The sequence below is a fragment of the Pelodiscus sinensis genome, chromosome 8, assembly GCF_049634645.1.
Source record: "Pelodiscus sinensis isolate JC-2024 chromosome 8, ASM4963464v1, whole genome shotgun sequence".
NCBI lineage: Eukaryota > Metazoa > Chordata > Testudines > Trionychidae > Pelodiscus > Pelodiscus sinensis.
In genome coordinates, this window is record NC_134718.1 from 43,307,836 (window position 1) to 43,335,238 (window position 27,403).

At 43.0% G+C, this 27,403-nt stretch overlaps 1 protein-coding gene and 1 long non-coding RNA gene across 5 annotated transcripts in view; both read left to right on the forward strand.

Annotated features, from left to right (window-relative positions):
- Window positions 1-43: 43 nt before the first annotated feature.
- Window positions 44-5,122, forward strand: LOC142830419 (uncharacterized). Its single transcript, XR_012905636.1, has 2 exons — window positions 44-546; window positions 4,366-5,122. It is a non-coding gene; the product is annotated as an uncharacterized LOC142830419 (long non-coding RNA).
- A 2,037-nt stretch (window positions 5,123-7,159) lies between these two features.
- CC2D2B (coiled-coil and C2 domain containing 2B) overlaps window positions 7,160-27,403 on the forward strand; it is a 148,018-nt gene continuing 127,774 nt past the window's right edge. The window contains exons 1-5 of one of the 4 annotated variants that reach the window (XM_075935191.1): window positions 7,160-7,702; window positions 8,070-8,135; window positions 16,416-16,485; window positions 23,357-23,404; window positions 24,419-24,499. The gene's annotated coding sequence lies outside the window, so the exon portion shown is untranslated. Of the gene's footprint in view, window positions 7,703-7,961; window positions 8,136-16,415; window positions 16,486-22,556; window positions 22,761-23,356; window positions 23,437-24,418; window positions 24,500-27,403 lie in introns of those variants that run through there. The other 3 variants (XR_012905635.1, XM_075935190.1, XM_075935192.1) reach the window with 3 other exon arrangements.

A 27,403-nucleotide genomic window follows, 5' to 3' on the forward strand; every position in this document is an offset into this window, starting at 1 on the left:
AGGTGAGCGCGGAAGTTTGTGAATAACAGCCTCCCAAGTCGCCTCCAGCTTGGGATCCTCTGCGCTTGGGATAGCAGCGACTTTAGATGATCCCTAACTTCCGCATGCTCCGGCCCTTAGCTTTTCTTCAGGAAGACTACAATTCCCGTCATGCAGCGAGGCACCTGTGCCTGATAGGTCAGGCCATCGACCCTCTCTGTTCGGAGGGAGGGAGCAGCGGACCTTAGGTTTCTGTGTCCGGGTGGAGGAGCGCAAGTTCGTCACTGTGTAGCCCGCCCCGAGCCAGATGTGGGGCACTGCGCATAGTATTGTCCGTATGTGTAGAGAGCGCTCTGCCTCACCTGCTGAGTTGCTGACAAGGGTCCCTCACTGGTGCTGTTTAAAACCATTGCAGTTGCCATTGCCTGAGCAAAGTTACCAATATGAGAAGAAAGTGGTCAGGGATGTTTTCCCAAGGAAGCTGGGGTCTGAGGGCGATGAGAAAGCTGTGTGCGTTCTAGGGACTTCTCTCGGATGCTGGGAACAATCATCTAAAATCTGTATAAAGCACGTAACTCCTCTTAGCGGCCTCCATGTTCTCTGCGTATCTGACAAAGTGTCTTTTCCTGTTCCTACCACCCACTGACACTTTTGTACAACTTCTGCCCTTCAAGGCTTCCCTCTTCTGTTTTCTCCCTCCTTTATATCAACTGTCGCATGCAGGCTCCTTTTCTGATCCCTTCTAGCTGTCTCATATCTTTTTGGAGCACCTAGTTTCATGTCCTTGCCTTGTTTGTGTAGATAGTTAAAACTGAGTGAGGGTTGGCTCTTTCTGCTGATGAGACAGGATAAAGCATGGGGTGACAGCTTATCTATAGGGCCAAAGTATCTCTGAGAAAAAGAAGTCTGCTAAATGCTGCAACATATTCCTGGTGTGATTAGTAGCTGGGACACCAGTGTCTCTGGATGATGTTAGGAAACACTGGACTGTTGACAGCTATAACTGAATGACTCAAGGGTGTTGGCTACAAATGCTGCAGATGCAGTCTGAATAATGTGCCACTTTTGTTCAGTTTTGATATGTTAGAATGTGTTAATCAGATTTTTATTTTAAAATGTTTTTGTTTGAGAATTCACTGCTTTTAACACTTTATTTTTAGTTTTTCATCCCATAAATTTAGATGAATGCATCATACTTAGTCCTATCCCTTTTTCTGTGGAGAAGGCCTTGTTCCACTTTTAATTATGTTCTTTGTGCTACAAATTAAGAGCCATATACTGTACTACAGAGGGTGTTCCAATGATAATGAATGAAGATTTACACTAAGATTGTGAATAGTATATGGCCACTGAAATTTAATACAATTATTTTTACAGTAAGAATGATTTGGTTGAGAGAAATGACTATTTATGTCCTTTGATTATTTTACAATTTTATATTATTATGCAATTAGCCAGTTGGGCATACAGTTAGTGCTTGCACATGCAGTTTAGGCAGACAATTGTACATCTGTATTTGACAATTATTAGCCTTCATTAGGCTAAAAAATAAGCAGTTCACATATCTTTTATACCTGCTCTTTCAGTATTATATTGCTTCAGATTGTATTTATCTATGCAACCGTAAAGACAAGAAGGATCAATATAGTCTTCTTTCTTTCTTTGCATTCTGCAGGATCTGAATGTGTATTGAAGTAAGGGGCGTGAGTAGCTGCACCCCGACTAATGACATTTGCTCTTCTTGTAGTAACCCTTGTGGGCTATACCTGGAGCTTATTGCTTCCTGATCATGTTGTCTGATGAACTATAAATACATAGATTTCTGCTTCTCCTTGTCACAGAGCTCCATTTTGTTGCTTTTGCACCCTAAGCTAATTTCCAGATTAGGGTTATATGTCTCAAATAGCATATGTGCAAGTGTTTGGTGTGAAAGATGAATATTAAAAGCACTATGTTTTGTATAGAGGAAAGAACATGAGAATGGCCATAATGAGTCAGACCAATGATTCATCTAGCCCAGCATCCTGTCTTCCGTCTGTTGCCATTGCAAAGCGCTTCAAAGGAAATGAATAGAACAGGCAATCATCAAATGAGCATCTCCTGTTGCCCTCTCCCAACTTCTGGCAAAAACAAAATAACCAGAAACAAACAAACAAACAAAAAAACCCCAACTCCAAAGTTGTAACAAGGTTAAAATAAATGTTAAAATATACATCCATTCGGATAGTTTCCTATTCTCTGACTAGTATAATAATTTTGCTTCTGAAAAATCTATTTTTCCATAAACTACATTTTGATTGGAAACTTCTACATAATAGAAATTTCAGGGGGTAGCCAAGTTGTACAGGATAAACTTAAAAAAACAACAAATAGTCTGGTAGCACTTTATAGACTAACAAAACATGTAGGTGGTATCATGAGCTTTTGTGGGCACAGTCCACTTCTTTAGATGACTGGAGTTTTGAGTTTAGCATGTGCAGACCCAAAATAAATAGAGAAGAAGGGAGAGGAGGGCATAAAAAAAAGGAGGGAGGCAGGAAACAAGGGGCAGAGGGTATGAAAATATCAACGGGAAAAACAAGTAGGCAGAACTGGCAGTCTATAAGCATCTGAAGATTGGATATAATAATAGAAATTGTTATTCTTCTCTAGTATAGCTCACTGTAGTCTAAGTGAAGCTAATTAGAAATTAAAATGTGCAGTTTGAAGCTTATTTTGGTTGATTGGGGGAGAAGAGAGGGTTTATTTATATAGGACAGATACAGTTAAAGCAACAAGAAAGTAGAATATGATAAGAAGCATGGAGAAAATAAAAAGGTTTTCAAAAACTCACAGTAGACTCAGGATGGGATATGTAAAATTATATATGTTCAGAAATGAACTAAACTTTATTTAAATGATTACGTTTATGTTTATTATGTTGAAGAATATTCAATGCTGTATAAAATAATAAAACCATGTTTGGGCCTCATTTAAAAACCACTACAGTTGCAACAATATTAGTGGATCAAGTTATTACATAGCTTCATTTTGTGGTATAAATAGGACTTAGCAAGCTGTGTTCTCAGATCTTACAGGTAGTTTCTTTTGATCTGTTAACAAAGATGAGATTTCAAGTACACACATATGTATTTTTTATGCTTATGTAAAATGTTAGGCAAATTATATATAGCGCTCAGGCTCTTGGAAAGTTGCCAAACTGTTGGGATGTTTGGGGTCAGAAATGGTGTTCTAAAGTTTTGGGTCCATTTTAAGGATGTTAAGGACTGGTCAACTATCTGATAAGCACATGCTTATCGGATAGTCAGTTGATTAATCAACCCCTCCCCCTCTTGCTGCTTCTATTAGATGGAGGCAGCAAAGCGGGGAAAGAACGGGTACTTCAAAGCGGTAGTGCTGCACTGTTGAGCTAGGGATCAGCTGTGCAGCACTACCGCTTTGAAACCCCAAGGCAGTGTTTCAAAGGGGCAGCTGCTGCACAGCTGATCTATGGCTCAGCCATGCAGGGCTGCTCCTTTAAAATGCTGAAGTGCTGTGGAGCTCGAGGTCAGCTGGTGACTCCCTAGCTGATCCCGGGTTCTGATGAAATGCCCCGCAGAGCCCAGGATCAGCTGGGGAGTCCTCAGCTGACTCCGGGCTCCATGGCGCTCCCCTTTGAAACGCTGAGGCGGTGTTTCAAAAGGGCAGCGCCACACAGCTTAGGTAGGGATCAGCTGTGATATGCTGCCCCTTTGAACGCCACTTTGGCATTTAGGAGGAGCAGCCGCACAGCTGATCCCGGGCTCAGCTGTTCAGCGCTGCCCCTTTGAAATGCCACTTCGGCATTTCAAAGGGACAGCGCCGTGGAGCCGGGGTCAGCTGAGGACTCCCCAGCTGATCCTGGGCTCTGCACAGCATTTCAGTGGAACCCGGGGTCAGCTGGGGACTCCTCAGCTGACCCCGGGCTCCGCATGGCATGCAGTGCAGCATGGAGTTCCCCGCTGATTCCGGGATCCATGGCTTTGAAATGCACAAGAGCCCCAGCTGGGGACTCTTGTACATTTCAAAGCAGGCACCCACATGCAGCTTGGAGTCAGAGGGATTTCCCACTGGTCCCAGGCTGCACGTGCCGTTCCGCATTCCTTCCAGTGGGGGCTCTTGTACATTTCAAATGAGGAATGTGGAAGTGCCTTATTGACTAGTCGAGTAGTCAATGGAAATTCCATCGACTACTCAACTAGTCAATTAACCGCAATTTATTATCCTTAGTCTATTTGGTTTAGTGTATGTTCTATCCTGTTAATTTGTTGTAATTTTAATTGGAAACCCATGTCATAGAGTGTATGGCTAGAAGAAACTGCCATGTCATCTAGTCTGACCTCTTCTATAATAATCTGTTTATTACAGGCCATGTAAACTGTGAAAAATCTACACAGTGATGAAATACTGGATGGGCAGCTTCGTTGACTGAAGTTTAGATGAAATCATCTGCACAACAACCAGATTGTTATTCCATATTGCTCACTGTTGGCTATTTTAATTCAGGTTTCAAACATAGACTTTAGTTAATTTATATATTGTAGTATGATATAATACAAATGTTAATAGCAAAATAGAAGTTCTTTATATAGTATTTTAATAAAGTGCTTGCTACTAAATTATGTAACCAGAATTTAATCTGAATTTATTGCAGTGTCTAACACTAGAAAAACCTAAAATACAGTGCACAATCATTGTGAAATAGATGGATAACTAACTTTCAAATATCTAAGAATTTGATGTATCATGTCTATTGATGAAAAGACTTTACTGTTTTTAATCATTGGAAGTATGGTCATGAAGTTTTTTTTTCTCTCCATATTTTTGTCTCTGCATTTTTAAGAACTTTTAAAATGTTTTCTCTGGGTTTCAAAATGATTCTTCATTCTTAAACTGTTTAAAGTATTTATCTGATTAAACAGATTGCAAAAAGCATTATAGATTGAAGAGAAGTTAAATATTTTCATTTTGAACAATGTAATTTGTAGTTGTATGTTAGTATCAAACACTAATATGGCAGTTTGTGTTTTTCAGTTTACTTGCTATCTTGTCTGTTTGTTAAAACACTTCAGGATAGATGGATCCTGACCAAAAAGAAGAAGTAGAAATGTCATCAGATAATAAGGGAAGTTGTGTTAGGTGACAACTAAATGTTGTATATTCCTTTCCAGACAAAATACAGATGCAGATGACTGGATTCAGCGTTCTTAAAATTCATGCTGGTTTAAGCTAAATATTCCATGGGATGCAGAGCAGCCTCTGTCTGCCTCTGTCTGATAGGGTACGTCTAGACTACATGGCTCCGTCAACGGAGCCATGTAGATTTGTTTGTTCGGCAAAGGGAAATGAAGCCGTGATTTAAATAATCGCGGCTTCATTTAAATTTAAATGGCTGCCCCGCTCTGCCGATTAGCTGTTTGTCGGCAGATCGGGGCAGTCTGGATGCTCCCCTGTCGACATGAAAGCCCTTTATCGACCTCCCCGGTAAACCTCATCCTACGAGGCATAACGGGGAGGTCGATAAAGGGCTTTCAGGTCAGCGCGGGAGCGTCCAGACTAGCGCGCTGAGCTGACAAATAGCTGATCAGCTGTTTGTCGGCTCAGCGCGGCAGCCATTTAAATTTAAATGAAGCTGCAATTATTTAAATCGCGGCTTCATTTCCCTCTGCCTATCAGCCTAATCTACATGGCTCCATCGATGGAGCCATGTAGTTTAGACACACCCATAGAGGCAGGAGTGCAACGGTGGGGAAGGCCACAATGCAGAGCTGATGCTGGGGGAAGCCAGCTTTTAACTCCCAGCACCAGCTCCTGCTTGTGGGCCTGCGGGACCCTATACAGGCGGGGAGCTGGCTTAAAAGACAGCTCCCCATGCATATTGGCTCCAGCCTTCCCCCCTCACTCTCTGCGCTGCTACCTCTCTATCAGAGGTAGCAGTGAGGGCTGGGGAAGCGAAGGAAAGCAGGTGGATCCATTGCTCATGGGGGCAACATCTACACTGCAGGGTTTTTGCGCAAGAAGTCTTTTGCGGAAGAGTTCTTGTGCAAAAACTTTTTGTGCAAAAGCATGTCCACATCTCAAAGCACATCACTTTTGCAATGCACTTTTCTGCAAGAGAGCGTCCATGCTGCATGGACGCTTTTGCACAAGATAGCTCTGATAGCCATTCTGTAAATGGCAATCAGAGCACCTGTGCTTTTTTGGATAGGCTCTTTTTGCACAAGAAACCCTTGTGGAGCATCCACACATGCCTTTTTGTGCAAGAGCTGTAGCGCAAAAAGGAGTTATGCCTCATAGAAGGAGGCATACCTACACCGCAAAAAGCCCTCTGTTCTGTCTATTGACTGTAGATTTTCTTGCGCAAAAACGCACTTGAGGTGTGGACGCTCTGTGGGTTTTTGTGCAAAAACGTTGTAGTGTAGACATAGCTGGGGAGCTGGCTTTTAAGCCAGCTCCTCACGGGCACTGGCTCCCTCTTCCCCCTCTGTAGCTACCTCTGATACAGAGGCAGCAAGGGGGAGGGAAACACGTATAGTCGACAAGATTAATTGATAAACCAATGGTTATTAGTTAATCATGTAGATATTTACATGGTGACATCCCTAATTAGGAAGGATAATGGTGAGTCTGCAGGGTATAGTATGGGCCTTGTGACTTCAAAGCAATACATGCTGTTATGCTCTTTTATTATGGGAAGGGGGGGGGGAGAGAAAAAATTCAAGGCGATTCTAGGAAAAACTCACAATTAAAATTTAATCCTAAATACTTCTATTTGATGGAACTTTAGAGACCATGGGCATTGCACCTTTCAATTGATTAGAAAGATTGCTATAGAGTTGTGTAAGATACTTTTATTTCCCAGGGATGATCAGATTTTTTGCAGATTTCCTAGCACCTTGCAAAACCATTGATAGTACAGGCAGTCCCCGGGTTACGTACAAGATAGGGACTGTAGGTTTGTTCTTAAGTTGAATTTGTATGTAAGTCGGAACTGGCTTCCAGATTCAGCCGCTGCTGAAACTGACCAGCGGCTGACTACAGGAAGCCCGAGGCAGAGTTGTTCTGCCCTGGGCTGCCTGGAATCAGCCGCTGATCAGTTTCAACAGCAGCTGAATCTGGACGCCTAGGACAGAGCAGCTGGGGCGCTGCCGGGTAGGTCCCCGCAGGGGCGGCGCTGCGGGGACCAACCCGGCAGCACCCCAGCTGCTCTGCCCCAGGTGTCCCCAAGTCAGCCACTGCTGAAACTGATCAGCGGCTGATTCCAGGAAGCCCGGGGCGAGAAAAGCCCCGTTCGTAACTGTGGATCCGACATAAGTCGGATCCACGTAAGTCGGGGACTGCCTTCTTTGACCAGACTGAAAGGAGCTAAAATTAGGGAAGTTCTAACTTTCCATTTTTCATTGTCCTTATATGGTAGATTCAGACCATAGGAATGTATTTGTCTTCCTAGAAGACAGAGACAGGAGTGGGTGGACCCAACATTTTGTCACACACCAAACCAGAGACTTACTTGTTGAATGTGATTAACTGAACACTTTTTACTCTACTAGAACAAGAAGAATGAGATGTTTGGATTGGCATGCCAAATGATATAGAAAAAAAGAGTAAAGAAGACATTACCATTTTCTTCATACTCAGTCTCTCCATATGTTAATACAGATATTAGGAATTTGCATGCAGTACCCATCTTCAGCTGAGACATTAGGTACCAAGGGAAAACCTGTGAGATTGACAGATGAGGTGCATAAGAAATGCAGCATCCAGATGCTGCCACATAAAATTAGAGAAACCAATATTGCCATTCAAAACAAAAACATATCACTACTACAAATAAATCCCACTCATGTCCCACCAATTAAGTGATTTTTGGGGTCTTTTGGGGTACTCTCCTGTGAACTATGATTAATTTTTTTTGGGGGGGGCATTAACCTTTAGGGGGGGCATTAACCTTTTGGGGGGGGGGGCATTAACATTAATGTTCCTTTAGTACTGAGATGTATTTTACTCCAAAGGCATGTATCCTATAGATAATAAAAACATGAGTTTTAAGATTCCATTTTCTAATTGTCCAGAAAAAGGATGCTCAGAAAGCAATTCTGAAGAAGATCTCTCTGAGAAAAGAATGTGCTAGAAAAAAGGTGAATTTATTAATGCTGCTTCTTAATGTTCTATACTGTCTGTACTATCTCTTTATTAAAACAGATGTTAGAAAATAGTTTATCTTATATAATCCAAGAATTTTGTTGCTTTCAGCCCTGTATGTAATGATACAAATATACTGTTGTTGTGACCACCAGATGTCGAATAGTAGTTCTAATATTTTTAAGTAATATATTACTCTTTAAGTAAGTGAATCTTATCCTAATAATGTCTTGCTTTATATTGCCCAGATAGATTTTCTTTTTATAACTGAAATGACCACTTTAAAATTGGCTGTTAACATAATTTTCTTGCAAACATTTGGCTTAATTTATCTTTATGACAATGTTTGTTACTTCCCAACTAAGTTTAAGTGTGTAGCTATTCCAGAATCCAGACTTTAGACTGATAGCAGAATTGTCCTTTCAAGAGGTAGTTAAGTTGTCACATTTAAAAAGAAACACATTTTTTCCAATATGTGTTATCACAAATTTAGATTATTAAAAGTGAAAATGGTGAAAATCTAAATTTATTTTTTACCAATTTCTTCTAGACTTACAGCTTAATTTCCCATTTCTCATAGATTTGGATGATGCAATTATAACTGGGTTGCAAAGTTAGTAAAGGAAATATTTACAGCAAAACAAAACACAGGTTTGAAATATTAAGAATGCAACTTTAGAAAAAAAAGTATTAATGTTGGCCTACATTTTTAGATCATACCTCTTTAACTCTGCTATCCCTTTGGCTAGGGGGAATAGACACTAGGCAGATAAAACATGATTAACTGCTGCTCTGTTTCATAGGTTCATAGAAAATTAAGGTTGGAAGAGACCTCAGAAGGTCATCTAGTCCAACCCCCTGCTCAAAGCAGGACCATCATGCTAGCCAGGGGTTTGTCAGGCCAGGCCTTAAAAACCTCTAAGGATGGAGATTTCACTATCTTCCTAGGTAAGCCATTTCGGTGCTTCACCACCCTCCTAGTCAAATAGTTTTTCCTAATATCCAATTTAGACCTTTCCCACTGCAACTTGAGACCATTGCTCTTTCTTTTTCTTTTTTTGTCATCTGCCAGCACTGAGAATAATCTAGCTCAGGGGTCAGCAACATTTCAGAAGTGGTGTGCTGAGATTTAATTTATTCACCTCTGTACGGATCAGAGTGTCAGTGATACTTTTTAAAGTCAATAATCCTACTTACAGCAGCTTCATTAATAAATAAATTATCACGCTGACCTTACTGTTTAGTGTGATCCTTGGCTTTGCTTTCCGTTGCTGAGTTCTCCAATCTCAGGCTCATAATTTGATACTTTAAGCAGCACACAAGCCTTTGAGGGTTCAGTTGTTAAGCAGCTGTGGGAGGGACAAACAACTGTCTTTATATGTGAAAATATCTGTTCACAGAAGTATGTAGATCCAAAGGCTCAGAGCAGTGAAAATTCCACTTTCTTTAAACAGTCAAATTTCGCTGACAGGGGATTCCAACAGGCCATGATAGAGACCACATGATCTTTCTTGGTAGCCTCAAGTGTGCGCAGCAGATCCCTAAACTTAGAGGCCCATAAGTCTGAGCATTGTAATTTAATGAGCTGCATTTCAAAATCCTCAACACCCATCTGCTGAAACACTGTCAAATCCATGTTGCTGGCAGTAAAGTTATCTTTTTTTATGAGAGAGGAAAACATTGGGCCAAAACTTTGGAAATGTTGAAATGTCAGAAAATTCTGATGCGAGTTCTTGCAGATACATTCTAATTTCAGCAACACTCATGGTGCGATGTTTCAATAGTTCTTTAAGATGTTGGAAAGAGCAGAAAGTCCAGGTGTCAATGCCCCGAGGAAAAAACAGCAAGTTCTTCTTCGAGTGGCCCCGTGGGTGCTCCACTCTAGGTGTCGGGTCCGTCCCGGCGCCACTGATCGGAAGATTTCAGAGCCATACCGGGCCGGGCCGCGCATGCTCTCTGCGCTGCTGGTCGTTCGCGCCCTTTCCAACGATCGCGGCTCGGCCCCCCCGACAGTTCCTCTCAACCCTCCACTATTTCCCATTCCAAAGACGTTACGATTACCAGTTCCGCAGACAACAAAACCGTCCATACGATCAGAACCGGTCCAAGCAAAGGACACAGCGCAGACGCCCTCAGCCACCCAGGGTGAATAACGCAGGAGCACCCAAGCAGCAAGTTTGACTTTCAGGTCGAGGGCACGCCGGTCATTCCGGTAACAGTCAGAGACACCACTCCACAAAACGCGTCAAAACCTTCCAATAGCTTAGCCAATGAACATTGCTGTGAAGTGGAGTGTACATGTATTCACTGTCCATTTCCTCAGGCAGAGCTTGAAACTGATAATGCATCAAGACAGATTGAGCAGCAAGAAAATTCACGATCTTCACCACTGTAGTCATCACATTATTAAGCTCAGAGTTAGAAATCTTGGCGCAAATATTTTCTTGGTGAATAATGCAATGAATATTTACTATCGGGTGGCCAATTTCATTCTCAATGATCTTTACAAATTCCTTCTATTTTCCAAACGTAACAGGGGCACCATCATTTGTCATAGAAAATATTTTTCTGATATCAATTCCTCTTTCAAAATGATTAACAAACATCTTTGCTATATCTTCTCATGTCGTTGTACCATGCATGGCTTTTAGGCAGCATAGCTCTTCTTGAACTTTGTCGGAGGCACAGTATCTTGCAAGAACTGTTAACCGTGTTATGCCATTTATGTCCACACACTCATCAAATGCAACACTGAATACAGCTGCATCTTTTAATGCCAACGTCTGTTGTTTGCTAACGTTTTTTGCCATTTCACCTATGCACCTTGCCACTGAAATGGCAGAGAAAGGCAAGTCTTTTATTCTGGAGGTGATTGTGTCTTTATTGGGCAAGCCATTGAACAAAACATCCAAACAACTGTGAAAAGCCTCTTTTATATAATCTTTTTCTGTAAAAGACTTTCCATGTTTTGTAACATAATGTATGATTCTGTAACTTCCCTTTGTGGCTTGACTTTTAACGTCAGAGAACTTAGTGAAGACAGCGATTAACTTTTTGTATGTCACAATGGCCTGTTTCACTGACTCAGTCTTGTCTGCTTTGTCCTTGAAGTGTTTCTCATGCTTTGTCTGGAAATGTCATTGGACACTTGATGTGCGGCAAACCACTCTCTCACAATATAGAGCACAAACAGCACAGCCTTTATGTTGAACAAACCCATATTCGTCTGTTCAAGAAGGCTAAAATGAGTGAACATCTAAGTTTGCTTTCTTAGGAACCACCCTTAGTTGCTAAGAACCAATTCTTCCTGCTGCCAGGATCACTGTCTATTTTTTTTTAAAAATATACTATTTTGATGACTTTTCTTCTTCCCTCCCTCCAGCTTTGGCTGCCTCAGAATAACATGAAGCTAGTGCATGAGGAGTGGGGGGGAATCTGGAGGCGAGCAATAGATTTTTCAGGATATTCAGTACATCAGTGGTTCCCAACCTTTTCAGGCTTATGGAACCCTTTTCAATCTATTAAAATGTCTCTTCTTCCTCCCCCCTCTCCCCCACCAGGAAAGAAAGGAAAAGAACGTATGGAGAAGAAAGGAAAAGAAATATAAGGAAAGAAAAGTAATGATTGGGCCCACCCAATCCAGTCACCCTAGCCCTCAGTTTTGCATTCCAGAAATATACTGTTTTACACAGTTCAGAACGTTTTCTTGAACAGTGCAAGCTCATTAATTAATTTACCACTTTGTCAACAGAAAGTGGACTTAGAATCACAGAATACAAGAACTGGAAGGGACTTCAAGAGATCATCATGTCCAGTCCCCTGCCATCACGGCAGGACCAAGCACTGTCTAGATCGTTCCTGATAGATGTCTATCCAGCCTGCTCTTAATTATCTCCAGTGATGGAGATACCACAACCCCCCTAGGCAATTTATTCCAGTGTTTAACTGCCGTGACAGTTAGGACATTTTCCCCAATGTCCAACCTAAATCTCCCTTGCTGCAATTGAAGCCCATTACTTCTCATTAGAGGCTAAGGAGAACAATTTTTCTCCCTCCTCCTTGTAACACTGTTTTAGATACTTGAAAACTTCTATCATGTTCCCTCTGTCTTTTCTTTTCTAAACTTAAGTCCAATTCTTATAGTCTTCCCTGATAGCTCATGTTTTCTAGACCTTTTATCATTCTTGTTGCTCTTCTCTGGACCTTCCCCAATTTCTCCACATGTTTCTTGAAATGTGGTACCCAGAACTGGATACAGTACTCCAACTGAGGCCTAATCAGTGCAGAGTAGAGCTGAAGAATGACTTTTCATGTCTTGCTCACAATACTCCTGTTAATGCATTCCAGAATCATGTTTTCTTTTTTTTTTACAACAGTGCAACCCTGTTGACTCGTAGTTTGTGGTCCACTATGACCCCTAGGTCCTTTTCTGCAGTACTCCTTCCTAGACAGTCACTTCTCATTCTGTACATGTGAAACTGATTGTTCCTTCCTAAGTGAAGTACTTTGCATTTGTCCTTGTTAAACTTCATCCTATTGACCTCAGACCATTTCTCTAGTTTGTCCAGATCATTTTGAATGATGACCCTATCCTTCAAAGCACTCGAAACCCCTCCCAGCTTGGTATCATCTGCAAACTTAATAATTATACTCTTTATGCCGCTATCTAAATTATTGGTGAAAATATTGAACAGAACCTGTCCCAAAACAGACGTCTGTATAACTCCACTTTTTATGTTCTTCCAGCATGATTGTGAACCATTAATAACTACCCTCTGAGAACAGCTATCTAGCTAGTTATGCACCCACCTTATAGTAGGCCCAGCCAGTTTATTGATAAGAAGGTCATGTGAGACTGTATCAAATGTTTTACTAAAGTCTAGGTATACCACATCCACCACTTCTCCCTTATCCACAAGGCTTGTTACCCTATCAAAGATTTGTTTAAACAAAAAACAGGACTATGCAACACTTTAAAGACTAACAAGATGGTTTATTAGGTGATGAGCTTTAGTGGGCCAGACCCACTTCCTCAGATCAAAGTGGGTCTGGCCCACAAAGCTCATCACTTAATAAACCATCTTGTTAGTCTTTAAAGTGCTGCGTAGTCCTGTCTTTTGTTTCAGCAAGACCAGACTAACACGGCTACATCTCTATTACTAAAGATTTGTTTGACATGCATCAGCCTTTGTGATTTGAACCCATTCCAAAAGCACTTTAGATAAACTGGCAATGAGAAAACATTAAAATAATGTTATTACCTACAGAAAAAGATTTAATTATTAGGCACAGAGTACATCATTGGTTACATAAGAAATAAAAATAAAATTACAGCCTAAATTCCAACTTTAACGGAATATTGTACAGGTTTTAATACATGGGCTGACCTCCCTTCTCATCCTGACAGTTCAAAATATTTGTCTTCAAAATTATCTTTTGGGTATAGAGATTGGGGAGGAGAGAGGCCCTAATTTACAAGGTTTTTTTCCCCAGGTCCTGGAAAAATGTTTGCTGTAAGATGGAAATCAGATAGGCCCCTTTGAATATGTGCCCTCTCTAAGACATCTGTGAGAGTGGATTCTTCTTGATGAAACACCAACAATCTACCTGCAAATTGATATGTAAATCTGTCTTGTCAGTTTCAGAGGCCTAGCCATGTTAGTCTGTAATTAAAAAAACTTAAAAAACCACACATAGTCCTGCAGCACCTTAGAGACTAAAAAAAAATGAAGATGGTATTATGAACTTTTGTGGACACAAGCCACTTCAGATGTCTTGTCAGTGTTAGTTATTACTTCGTGGCCATTGAAAAGCTAGCTGTGAGTGAGTCTCATTTACCATGTATTTCATTTATAAATGTAGTTTTACTTCATAACTTCACATATAATGATAGCACATACCATACAATTCTACAAGGGTATGTCTACACTACAAAGTTAATTCGAACTAACAGCCGTTAGTTCGAATGAACTTTCATAGGCGCTACACAGGCAAACCGCTAGTTCGAACTTAATTCAAACTAGCGGAGTGCTTAATTCGAACTAGGTAAACCCCTACGAGGACTAACGCCTAGTTCGAATTAAGTAGTTCGAATTAAGGGCTGTGTAGCCACTTAATTCAAACTAGTGGGAGGCTAGCCCTTCCCAGCTTGCCCTGGTGGCCACTCTGGGCACAACCAGGGAAACTCGTCTGCCCCCCTCCCGGCCCCGGAGCCCTTAAAGGGGCACGGTCTGGCTACGGTGCCCGTGCCAGGTGCAAGCCTGCCAGCACCCAGCCAGCAGACCCTGCACCTGGCACGGCTCGAGCCAGCCACCCGCTGCCACCCAGCCCTCCACCTCTTCCCGGGACCAGGCTGGCGGCTCCCAGGAGCCTGTCCGGGGCCGCAAGAGGCGGGCGCCCGCCTGGTCTAGTGCGGAGATCGTGGACCTCATCAAGGTTTGGGGGGAAGCCTCCAATGTCTATGACCTCCGCACTAGGCACAGGAAAGTGGTCATTTAGGGCAGGATGCAACTAAAGGCCACATGCAAACTCAGCAGCAGGTTTGCATGAAAATCAAGGTGGTCCAGTGAGACTCCTGGCCCTGAGCTTAGAACATAAGAATGGCCATACTGGGTCAGACCAAAGGTCCATCTAGCCCAGTAGCCTGTCTGCTGACAATGGCCCACACTAAGTACCCTGGAGGGGATGGACCAAAGACAATGACCAAGCCATTTGTCTCGTGCCATCCATCTCCAGCCTTCCACAAACAGAGGCCAGGGACACCCATTTCTACCCTCTGGCTAATACCACTCCATGGACCCAACCTCCATGATTATATCTAACTTCTCTTTAAACTCTGTTATAGTTCTAGCTTTCGCAGCCTCCTGCGGCAAGGAGTTCCACAGGTTGACTATTTGCTTTGTCAAGAAGAACTTTCTGTTATTAGTTTGAAGTCTGCAACCTGTTCTTTTCATTTGGTGTCATCTAGTCCTTCTATTATGGGAATTAATGAAGAACTTTTCTTTATGCACCCTCTCCACACCACTCATGCTTTTATAGACCTCTATCATATCCCCCCTCAGTCTCCTCTTTTCTAAACTGAAAAGTCCCAGTCTCTTTAGCCTCTCTTCATATGGGACCTGTTCCAAACCCCTGATCATTTTAGTTGCCCTTTTCTGAACCCTTTCCAAGGCCAAAATATCTTTTCTGGGGTGAGGAGATCACATCTGTACACAGTACTGAAGATATGGCGTACCATAGTTTTATACTTCCCCTCCTCTTTCTTCCCCTGGCTTCCCCCTTCCCGCTCCCTCCTCCCAGGTTTCCCCCTCCCCTCTCCCACCCTCTCTCTTCCCCTCTCCCACCTCCTTTTCCCAGTCTCCCCAGAGATTAATCCTCCCCGCCCCCCCAGTTTTGTTAAATAAAGAGTTTCTATTTTTGAACACGTGTCCTTTATTTTGTACATCAGGAAGGGGGGCTAGGGAGGGGTAAGTGGAAGGAGGTGAGGGAGGAATGGGGTACGAACCCCTGATGGGGAGGACTGGGGTGGCTCTGCGGGCTCATCGGGGTGAAAACTCTTTTTCAGCCCCCCGATTGACACCCCCGGATGGCAGCCTGTGGCAAGTGCAGCCGGGCTGATGGCCGAGTGCTGTGATGTGCCGAGTGTGGGCACTCAGGGCACTCCAAGCCAGGACTGCTTTGCTGTCCCTCATCGAGGTAGACAAGCAAGCGGGGAACCCTGAGAACTGTCTGTCCGGGGTGGGGGTCGGGTCCCTTTAAGCACAGCCCTCGGCTAGCCTGAGGCAGCAGCTCCATACTCTTAAGTCCTAACCTGATGCCCTGCCGGCACTGCTTCCGGCCAGCCTTAACTTCGGTTCAGGGTCCACTCTATGTGGACATGCTAGTTCGAATTAGCAAAATGCTAATTCGAACTAGTTTTTAGGTCTAGATGCACTAGTTCGAATTAGCTTAGTTCGAATTAACTAATTCGAATTAAGTTAGTTCGAATTAGTGCTGTAGTGTAGACATACCCCAATATATTAATGTTCAACAAATTATGATGATAACTCCACAAGGCATATATTGCGCAAAACATATAATCATATCACAGTGGTGAATATGAGGGTTTGAGATACAATGTCGTACACTGCATTAGACATTTAAAGAGATCAAGAGATATTATAAAATGTTACACAAGCAGTGTAATGTGCAAATTTAGAAAATATTAAATGTGGGATCTCCAATTTAGTTTAAAACCTTTTTCTTTAAATCTTGCCTCTGGTGATTTGTTTTTATAGTTGACTGAAGACAGCGAACATGTTATTAAACATCAGACAGAAGAAGTTGTAGATCAGAATTTCCAGGAAGGTAACTCAATAAAAATACTTGTTTTTGCTCTTGATTGATATTGTTTGAGGAAGATGCTCTTAATTGCCTGAACTGGAACCAATTATAGTTTTATTGGACCAGATTGATATATGTACACTCACACTGAATAATACCGTATTCAATGGGACTTCTTGTGGTGTACAGCAGTGGTTCTCAAACTGAGTGGGACCCGAGAATGGGCCCAAATCCCATTTTAATGGGGTTGTGAAAGCTAGTATTAGACATGAGCTGAAACTAAAACTTGAGCTCAATCTTTATCCAGGGCAGTGGTGCTCAGGCTCTGCCCTTCTCCCCTCACCAGAAGTAGTGTATCTTGGGTTCTGCTCCTACCACCCTCGGAGGTCATGTAGTAATTTTGTTGTGAGAAGTAGGTTGCAAGAAGCTGGAGAACCCCTAGAAGGTATTCACCATGAATAAAGAGATAACAATCTAGCCCTTTGTGATTACATACTTTTCTATATTTTCAGGGTTGTCAAACTAACAATGAGTGAAGGTGATTGCAAAATGTTGAGATTTTAACAAAATGTGAAATACATTGCAAACATTTTAGTCATAAGAGATACAACCTCACCTCCACCACTGACTTAAATGTAATTCAAAATTAAGACCAGGGTACATTTTTAAAAGTAGTATAGAATTTAAATAGTGGATACTACAAAATGGTATAAATTACTCATTTTTATTTCTTATTTATTTTTATTAATTCATCTCTGTGTCAAACTCTAGGTCAGATTATTAAAACTAATTATATTTTATATGAAATTATCCTTTTGTGTTCACCTACAACTTTTAAAATTCATCTTTATGATTAAACTTTTCTTTCTAAAGTTGAATTTGTTTAGAAAGTTTGATCCCAGTTTCCCTACTTCTTTGTTGATTGTAAAGATAAAAAGCATACATATTAACTGACAAATTAATGTCTAAAGCTAAATTTCAAAACATGAAACTATACATGTCTCCTCTTTGAGGAGTAGTGCCTTGTTAGGTTCTAAAAAAGGTTAGTTCTTCTTCGAGTGATGTCTCTGTGGGCACTCCACGGTTGGTGTCGGGTTTGTCCCAGTGCTGCAGATCAGAGTTTTGAACAGCACTCGTGAGCAGGAGTACGCATGCATGGTCAGCGTCTTGCAGTGTTCGTGCCCTTTCCCTCATGCACGTGGTCCAGCTCCTGCCAGTTCCTTTATTGCCTCCCTTGGTCGCAGACAGAGCAAGATCTTCTCCTCAACTGTTTAGTCACAAAAGAAAGTAAGAATTCTCTTAGGGTATGTCTACACTACCCCGCTAGTTCGAACTAGTGGGGTAATGTATGCATACCGAACTTGCTAATGAAGCCCGGGATTTGAATTTCCCAGGCTTCATTAGCATAAAGCCAGCGCCGCCATTTTTAAAAGCCGGCTAGTGCGAACCCCGTGCCGCGCGGCTACACGCGGCACGGGCTAGATAGTTCAAATTAGCTAGCCATTCCGAACTATCTGTACACCTCGTTCCACTCTGGGGCATGGATTTAATCGCAGCTCCCAGCTGAGACATATGTCTCTTTCTCCTCCCCTTTCCTTTAGTGGCTCGGTAACGCTTCTTCATTCCCCAGCCTTATTGGGGCATGCAATGTTTTGGGAGGAGCATAGGAGTGTCTATTCTTCCAGGCATTCATCTCCAAGACGTTCGTACCATGATCACCACAGATACTACCACAGTTACCCACTGTTTTGGACAACTGACCATCACCAACAACAGCCTTCTTATTCTAGACATTAGTCACCCTGTGGCTACAGATCCTCTCACCACAGCAATATACGATCCTTCTCCTCTGTCTGCCCCACCTCATCTCTCTTTTTCTCCACCACGCCTTTGTGAACCAGAAGAAGGTCAGTTATTGGAACCAGATGATCAACAGCCCGATACTTCTTCCACAAATCATTCCTCCTCCTCTCCAGATGAAGCCGTCATCCTGGGGGATATGTCACCTACGGATGATCTTAAACAGTTCCAAGAACTGTTCAAAAGGGCAGCCACTAGCCAGGAGGTCCTAACTGAAGTTCAGGAGAAGCAATATCACCTCCTTAAAAACCTCCAACCCTCTCAGCGATCCAAAACCGCATTACCAATAGATGAGGCCATTATGGAGTCTGCCGAGGAGATCTGGCAGACCTCAGCCTCTGCCAGGCCTACCGATAAGAGGGCAGACAAAAAATATTTTGTCCCAGATAAGGGTCTGGAGTTTTTATTTTCTCACCCTCAACCCAATTCTCTAGTCATGGATGCAGCCCAACACAGGTCAAAGACTCCGCAGTATAAGAATGCTGCAGCTGAAAAAGAAAGCAACCACATGGACCTTTCCATCAGGAAAATATATTCTTCCTCAACACTATTGTTGCGCATCGCCAGTTATGCCACTCTCCTGTTGAACTGTGACTTTGACAGTTACATCAAACTGAGAGAACTAATGGGAGATTTTCCAGATGCCATTCTGAAGTCAATAGTCAATACACATCTGTTAAGACCGGACTTCAGATCACACTGGACGTAGCAGACACAGTGGCTCGTTCCATTGCTACCATCATAGTCATGAAGAGATTCTTGTGGCTACAGACTGCTGGAGTCCCACGAGAACTTCAGACCAAAGTTCAACAAACAGAAACTGTTTGCCGAGAAGACTGACGAGGTCCTCCACTCAAGCAAAGACTCCAGAATCACTCTCCATATTCTTGGCATGTATATACCTCCATACTGCCGCAAGAGGTACACACTATACCAGAGATGCTATGACTTCTTGCACTCGAGATACCAGTAATGCCCATTTGATCAATCCTGGATGAGACAAAGACCTCAAAAGAGGCACACTCAAAACAACTTCATCTCTAACCAGCCATCCAGAAGGCAGCAAGTTTGATGGCCTGGTCAATGGCTCGCAAATCTTTCCTGTCACATACCCACTCAATCACATGGTTCCTATTTTCTACCACCATCTTAGACCTTTTTACCATCATTGGTCCACCATCATAGCCAGCCGGGAGGTTCTTGAGATCATTTCATCAGGCTACAACATTCCCACCATACCTCCAACCTCCCCTCTTTCCCTGTCCCTCTTCAGGGACCCTTCTCACGAGGACTTGCTACAACAGGAAGCCACTGACTCTTTGCCATCAGAGTGGTAGAAAGAGTACCAACCAAATTGGTAAAGTTGGCAAAAGCTTCTACTCCAACTACTTCCTCACCCAGAAAAAAAACGGAGGTTGGAGACCTATACTTGATCTTCAAAAGCTTCGAAAAAAGCGGTTCAAAATACTAACTCTTGCTACTATAATTCCAGCACTAGATCACAGAGATTGATTTGCAGCCCTCAACCTCCAAGATGCGTATTTCCACATTATCATCCATCCCACTCACAGAAGGTTTCTTTGTTTTACAGATGGAGGGGACCACTTCCAATATCGAGTTATGCCCTTTGGCCTCTCTTCAGTGCCCAGGGAGTTCTCCAAAACACTTGTGGTGGTAGCGGCACACCTACATCAACAGGGCATTATAATCTTCCCCTACCTTGACGACTGCCTTATAAAGGGTCCATCTGTGTCTGAAGCATCCCACATGATTCTCACGGCAAAACAGACATTCGAGTCCCTTCGTTTGATCATCAACGACTAGAACTCTACACTAGAGCCAACCCAGACCTTGGAATTCATAGGGGCTCATCTCGATTCCACCACAGCACAAGCTTACTTACCTGCGCAAAGGATCCAAGCTGTACAGGACCTAGTTTTCATACTTACTATGAGCCCTACAGTTCCAGTCCTCATGTGTTTGCAGCTCATGGGTCATATGGCGGCCATAATATATATGGTCCACCATGTACAATTGCACTTTTGGTGCCTGCAGCACTAGTTAGCATTGGTGTATGTTCCCACAAGATACCACATCCACAAGCAAGTCACTCCAACATCCACTGTAATAACTTCCCTCAAATAGTGGACTGAACCATACAACCTCCTTGCAGAAATCCCATTCCATCGACCTTAACTGTCCATTCATATCACCACGGATACCTCTCTTATCAGGTGGGGTGCCCATATGAACGACCTTTCCACTCAGGGCCAATTGGCACCATGGGAAACAACTCTCCATATCAACATGTTGAAACTCAGGGCTGTTTTCAATGTCTTCAAACATTTCAGAGCGCATATCTCCGGCACCACAGTCAGAATACTTACTGACAACATCGCTACGATATATTATATCAATCGCCAATGAGGAACCCAATCTTGCTTCCTTCCTCAGTCCACCTCTGGAATTAGTGTGTTTGCAACAAGATCACCCTGATCTCATCATACTTACCAGGAATCAGCAATACTTCTGCAGATGCCCTAAGCAGGCACTTTGTGCAGGATCACGAATGGGAACTCTGACAAGATGTTCTCCTAGATATCTTCTTCCTATGGGGTTTCCCTCAAATAGACCTCTTTGCCTCTTAAAAAAATGTGAAATGCCAATGATACTGTTCTAGGGCCAGAATTGGCAGATTCTCTAGGCGATGCTTTCTTCCTCAACTGGATAGGTCCACTTCTGTATGCATTTCTGCCCATCATGCTCATTCCCAGGGTCCTAGAAAAGATCAACAGGGACAGAGCCAAAGTGATTCTTATAATGCCCTCATGGGCTCGCCAACTATGATTTCCCTGTCTTTATCAGATGTCTCTTCTGCCACCATATCCCTCCCCAAACTTCCCGACCTACTGACCCAGAACCACGGGACCCTTCTTCACCCATGGCCTCACGTGCTCCACTTGACAGTATGGTTCTTCACTAGTTCTCTGACTCTGAGAACTTGTGCTCTTCACAATTCAAACAAGTCTTGATGCATAGTAGGAGGGAGGCCACATGGTCAACCTACCTTCATAAGTGGCGAAGGTTCGTCACCTAGTGCATGAACAAGCAGCTGACCCACAGACAGTGCCCCTACATAAAATCCTTGAATATATCCTATCCTTAAAGCACTCTGGGTTAGCTGTCACCTCCCTTAAAGTACATCTGGCGGTGATTACTGCCTTCCGACTCTTTGTAGATTGCACCTCTGTGTTCGCACACCCAACTACCAAGAGTTTCCTCAAGGGGTTGACAAACCTCAATCTTCCTCACAGGCCTTTACCACCTCCATGGAACCTAGATATAGTTCTGGACAGCCTCATTCAACCAGCCTTTGAGCCACTACTGACAGCACCGCTTCCAATGATCACAATGAAGGTGTTGTTTCTATTGGTCATTACTTCTGCCTGTAGGGTCAGTGGGCTGGCAGCCCTGATGGCAATACCACCATTCACAGTCTTTAACAAGTAGTGTCATCTTAAGTCCTCACCCAGCCTTCATCCCAAAGGTGTGTTCTGGATTTCATATCAATGAACTGATCGTTCTCCCATCTTTCTTTCCCAAGCCTCATACCTCCTCTCAAGAAGCATCATTGCATTCCCTGGATGTACATAGAGCACTAGCCTTTTACATCGAGAGGACTCGGGATTTCCATAAGTCCCAATGTTTACTAGTGTCTCTAGCAGACCATTCCAAAGGAGAACCACTTTCCTCTCAATGCATTTTTCACTTCATAGTTTCCTGTATCAACAACTGCTATGCCATCCAGAACAATCCACTTCCGACAACACTCAAGGCTCATTCTACCAGAGCCATAGTGACATCGACGGCATTCCTATGAGGAGTTCCTCTTCAGGACATCTGTTGTACAGCCACATGGTCTTCTAATGACACCTTTATGAAACGCTAGTCTATAGTACACCATTTAGCCACTGACTCCTCGGTGGCCTCAGCAGTGCTTTCCACAGCCATTAAATCATGACTTCGAGACCTGTTGTTCAGGTGCTCTCGAACACTGCTACAAAGTTACCAACAGTGGAGCACTCACGGAGGACATCACTCGAAGAAGAAGAGGAAGTTACTCACTTTGTGCAGTAACAACAGTTCTTTGAGATGTGTGTCCCTGTGGGTGCTCCACTATCCGCCCTCCTCCCCGCTTTGGAGTCTCTGTTTGTAATTGTCTTTGTTTCAGATACTCAGGTGGATGAGAGGAGGTGGTGGGAGCCGGATTGCATGCACAAGAGAAAGGGTGCGAACATCATGAGATGCTGACTGACATGTATGGCCCAGCTGACTACTGCTGTTCAAAACTCCAATCTGCGGTGCTGGGATGAGCCCAACACCAACAGTGGAGCACCCATGGGCATACACATCTTGAAGAACTGTCATTACTGCATGAGGTGAGTAACTTCCTCTTTTGACATCGGAGCCAGGAGATTAAATTATTTGAACCTTCTTTTTTGAATGGGCAGTGGGGGGGGGGGGGTTGAGAAGTAAGATACTGTTTCAGATAAGGGTAGTTTGAATGAATGATGTGTGTTTGTACATTCAGTATAAAACGATTAAACAGACTTCAAGTTGGGCTCAAGAGACCACATATTTTGCTTTTGTTCCTGTAATTATGCCTCAAACCAGCATGTGCAGACATGAATATGGAAGCTAATAATGAGGAGGTCGCTTTCTGACATTTTTTCTGTAAAACTTTAGAAGCCAGTTTGAAAATTTGATCCTAGACATCTGTGTTTTTCAAACACCCAGGATTAAAAAAAAAAAAATCCTACAAATTATACATGCTACTAGATTCTAGTTATATTTTGATGATTCTGTTTATATCTATAACACTACATGATGAATGAATATCTTTAATAAGGATACCATTCTATTCACTAGAAATAATTAATAGTAAATTAATGCACTTCAGAAGAATATATTTTAAAAATAGCAGTATCACAAGAAGGTGTATTAAAATTTTTTTGCTCGACTGTCTTTATACTAGATATTGCTGATATAGAAAAACAAAGGAGTTTAACTGAAGCATTACGAGGTAGGGTGAGAGAGAAACTGAAAACATACAAGGTAATTTATTTTTCCTGAACTTGTAATTTATTGTTTAAGTGAAACATGGAGCAATCTACATTTTGTTTGTGTGTGTGAAAGTGAAAGGCGGAAAGTTCAGTCAATTTAGAAAATTTTTCTTCTATCCCACACTGTTTGGAGCACTTCAGAAATTTAATCGAAAGATCTGTAAACGCTGTAGAAGTTCTGTAAAAGCTGTAAAAGATTTAAGTTCTTGACTTTCTGTGTGCTTTTCAGAACAATATTTGTGTTGATTGTTTCTGTAGAAAATACATATAATACGGATTGAAACTCTCTTAACTGGGACTTCCTGGTCTGGCAGTATCTGTGATCCAGCAACACCATGGATGTTCCAGGACCAGAGAGTCATGGTGGAGAGCTAGTGCCTGGGAGCACAGCAGGCTGGCAGGGCATTGACAGCCCTAAGCATGGGACTGCCCAGTATGGCAGTGGGAACTTGGAACGCAGAGGCAGTGGGGCTGTCCAGCACGATAGCAGGAGCTGGGGTCTGCAGCGAGAGCCCAGTGTGCAGAGACAGTGGGGCTGCCCAAAGTGGCAGCAAGAGCCCAGTGTGTAGAGACAGTGGAGCTGCCTGGTGCGGCAGCAGGAGTCCAGCGAGCAGAGGCAACCAGAGCCAGGCACAGCAGCAGGAGCCCAGCGAGCAGAGGCAGCAAGAGCCAGGCACAGCAGCAGGAGCCCGGCGAGTGGTGGCAGTAGTGCTGCCCAGCGTGGCAGCAGGAGCTCGGTGTATGGAGTGGTGGGGATGCCTAGCAGGAAAGTGAGGGCTGACAGGGCAGTGGGGACCAGTGAGAGGAGAGAATTGGCTGGAAGGCTGTTGTAGGGTCAGAACTGGAGGGGGCTGGTGGCAGGGAGGGCCAGAAATAACCTCCCCTAATCTGGCAAAATCTCTCAGCTGGGATGGGTCAAATCCTAACAGTGCTGGACCAGGGAGGTCCAACCTGTACTATATATCTTGTTTTAGGTTGTACAAGAAGAAAAGTCCGCAGACAAAAGCCTCTCTGATACTAAAATATACCAGAAAAACCTTGATGCGAGGACTGAGGTAATACATTTTACAAATACTGTATGTTTTACAGTATGTCTGTATGTGTCCGTTTGTATGTCCATTTGCTCAAGAATTCCTCCTAAATGGTAAGAGCTAGGACCACCAAATTTTATATGCCACTTCCTCTTCTCCTAACTTAAAGCAAGGTCAGAGTTTGGTTGTGCCAGGACAACTGGAATCTCTGGGAAAAGGACTGTTTTCAATAACTTGCAAAGAGAGGGGCTGCTGTTCAGAGGGATGCGATACTGTAAGTGGTAACTGGGGGCAGTGAGTCCACAGGGGTGAGCTATACTGCAGATTGTTCGCTGTGGGTGGCCCTATCAGCAAGGGAGTGGCCAGCAGGGCTGTGCTCTGCTATCTTGCCTGCCAGCACACCGGTAAGTAGCCCCCCTGCTCAAACTCTTTTCTCCCTTCCTGGCAGTGCTGGAGGGTGAGGGACGGGGGGAAGCTTCTGGCTGCCAGAGGTGGCTGGGGGAAACAGAAAATGTTCCTAGCAGCCAGTGGGGGCTGGGGAGAGGGAGAGGAAAAAGCCATGCTGGATGGGCCCCTCCTCATCTCTCCAACCTTCACTCTTGCCCCTTCCCATTCCCAGCCTCCTGTACTGCCCCCCCCATCCCCAAAGCCCTGACCTAACTCCTGTAAATCCCCCTCCTCCATTGCCAGCCTTCTGCCCTGAAGGACCTGGGCCATGCCGGGTAAGTCAGCTAGTAGTAAATAAAAGTAAATAAGTTAGCAATACACATTATATTCATTTCAGTGCAAAAAAATGGATGATTATGTTTCCAATAGTATCTTTTTGCATTTCACATTTTGTTACTAATTTGTGAGGTAATATAATGCTGTTTGTTGTTGAATCTATTATATATTTGAGAGTTTATGTATTGTCCGTGTCCCCTCTGTCTGTTTGTTCAAGAACTCTCCCTAAATGGTAAGAGCTAAGACCACCAAATTCTGTATGCTGCTTCCTCTTGTCCTAACTTAAAGCAAGGTAAGGGTTTGGTTGTGCCAGGAAAATGGGATGTGCCTGGAATGGGACTACTTCTCATAAAATCATACAGAAAAGAAACAATCACCAGGCAGGTGAAAAGAACTGGCTGGGCATGCTCCTCCTCCCCCCCCCCCCCCATTTGGAACTGATCCATTCTGGAGGCACCAACCCTCCCCTCCTCCCCCACCAGGGCCTTGTAGGGAGGATAGGTGGGGGCCGAAGCTTCCCATCCCAGTTTGCCTGGGAATATTGCTGCCTTTTCCCATTTGTCAGGGAGCAAGGGGAAAGTGTACAGTTTGCTGCATTCCTCACTTTGACTGGAGAGCACAGAGGGCAGATAAACTGGCTGTGCCCACTGGAGCTTCAGTGGCCATGGACAGGTGCTTGTTAGCTGGTCCCAAGCTATTGTGGTGAGAGAGGACTGTGGTAGCCCTCTCTCCCTCGGGCAGCCTGCATACTGAACCCCTCATTCCCAGCTCCACCCCAGAGCAATGATTTAAATGATGTACATTTTAGTTGTTTTTCCAAAATACAAATTTTCCCCCCTGGATCAGTGGCAGAGACAGGACTGCCTTACATTTTTGGGATCCCTGGTTGAAGCCAAAGCCAGAGCCCCACTGCCTGGGCCAAAGCCAGAGCCCCACTGCCTGGGCCAAAGCCAGAGGGTTCAGATTACAGGACCTTTGCATGGGATTGAAGAACTTGGGCTTTGGTATTGGTCCCCCTGACTGGGGCAGTGAGATTCAGGTGGGTTTATTCTTTGGTTCCCCATTTTAGGATTGTGTAGTAATTTTCATTGTCAGAAGGAAGTCATGTTGCAATAAAATTTCAGAACTCCTGGACTACAAGATTATGATGGTCCCTTGTGACCTTAAAATCTATGACTCTCTAATACATAGGTTGTAAATTTTAAACTTTGTTAAATTAAACAATTTCTGTCAAAGACAGTAAAATTATGAGGGCCAAATATTGCAACCTTTATCTGTGGGAGAAGACATTACTATAAAGGTAATTTGTTTGATTTCCATTATAATTTTGGAATTTTGTCAAACGTGATTATATTTTCATTTTTTAAAACAATTTTGAAGTAAAAATGTAACTATTTTCTTTTAATTTTCAAACATTTCATTTAAAAATAATGGGAAAATTGCCACTTCCTTTCTGCAGCCATTACTTATGTGGCAATAAGTAATTTAAATCAGTATAATGTTCAAAAATAACATTGTAGGTGGTAAAACTTAAAAAAATAACAAATAGTCTGGTAGCACTTTAAAGACTAACAAAAGATGTAGATGGTATCATGAGCTTTCGTGGGCACAGCCCACTTCTTCAGATGACCGGAATGATGGATATCTAGAACCAAAATAAATGAGGGAAGAAAGAGGGGGAGAGGGGAAGGAAAAAAATAGGAGGGGGGGACAGAAAGAAGCAGAGGATAGATAAGTATCAAAGAGAAAGTCGAGTATTTATGTAACTGGAAAAACTGGAAAACAACAGATAGTCTGTTAGCACCTAAAGATTAGATAGTTAAAAGAGGCAGATAAGAACCATTTGTTAGCAATTAGAGAGGAAGAAAATTAAAATCAGATTCTAAACAGACATACAAAACCATTGGCACTTCCATTGTTTGGTTTGTTGATAATGTCCCAGCCATCCAGTATCTCGACTTAAACCATTAGCATGAGAATTAAACTTGTGAATGAATTGTAGTTCCAATCCTTCTCTGTGTATTTGGCTTGTGGAGTTGGTCTGTAACAAAACAGCAACTTGGAGAGCCCTTAATGTGTGTCCAAGTAAGTTAAAGTGTTCACCAACCGGTTTCTGTATGCTCACTTTATGGATATCTGATTTGTGTCCATTGAACTAGTAACATTAGTTCTTCTTGAACAGTATCTCTATGGATGCACCACTGT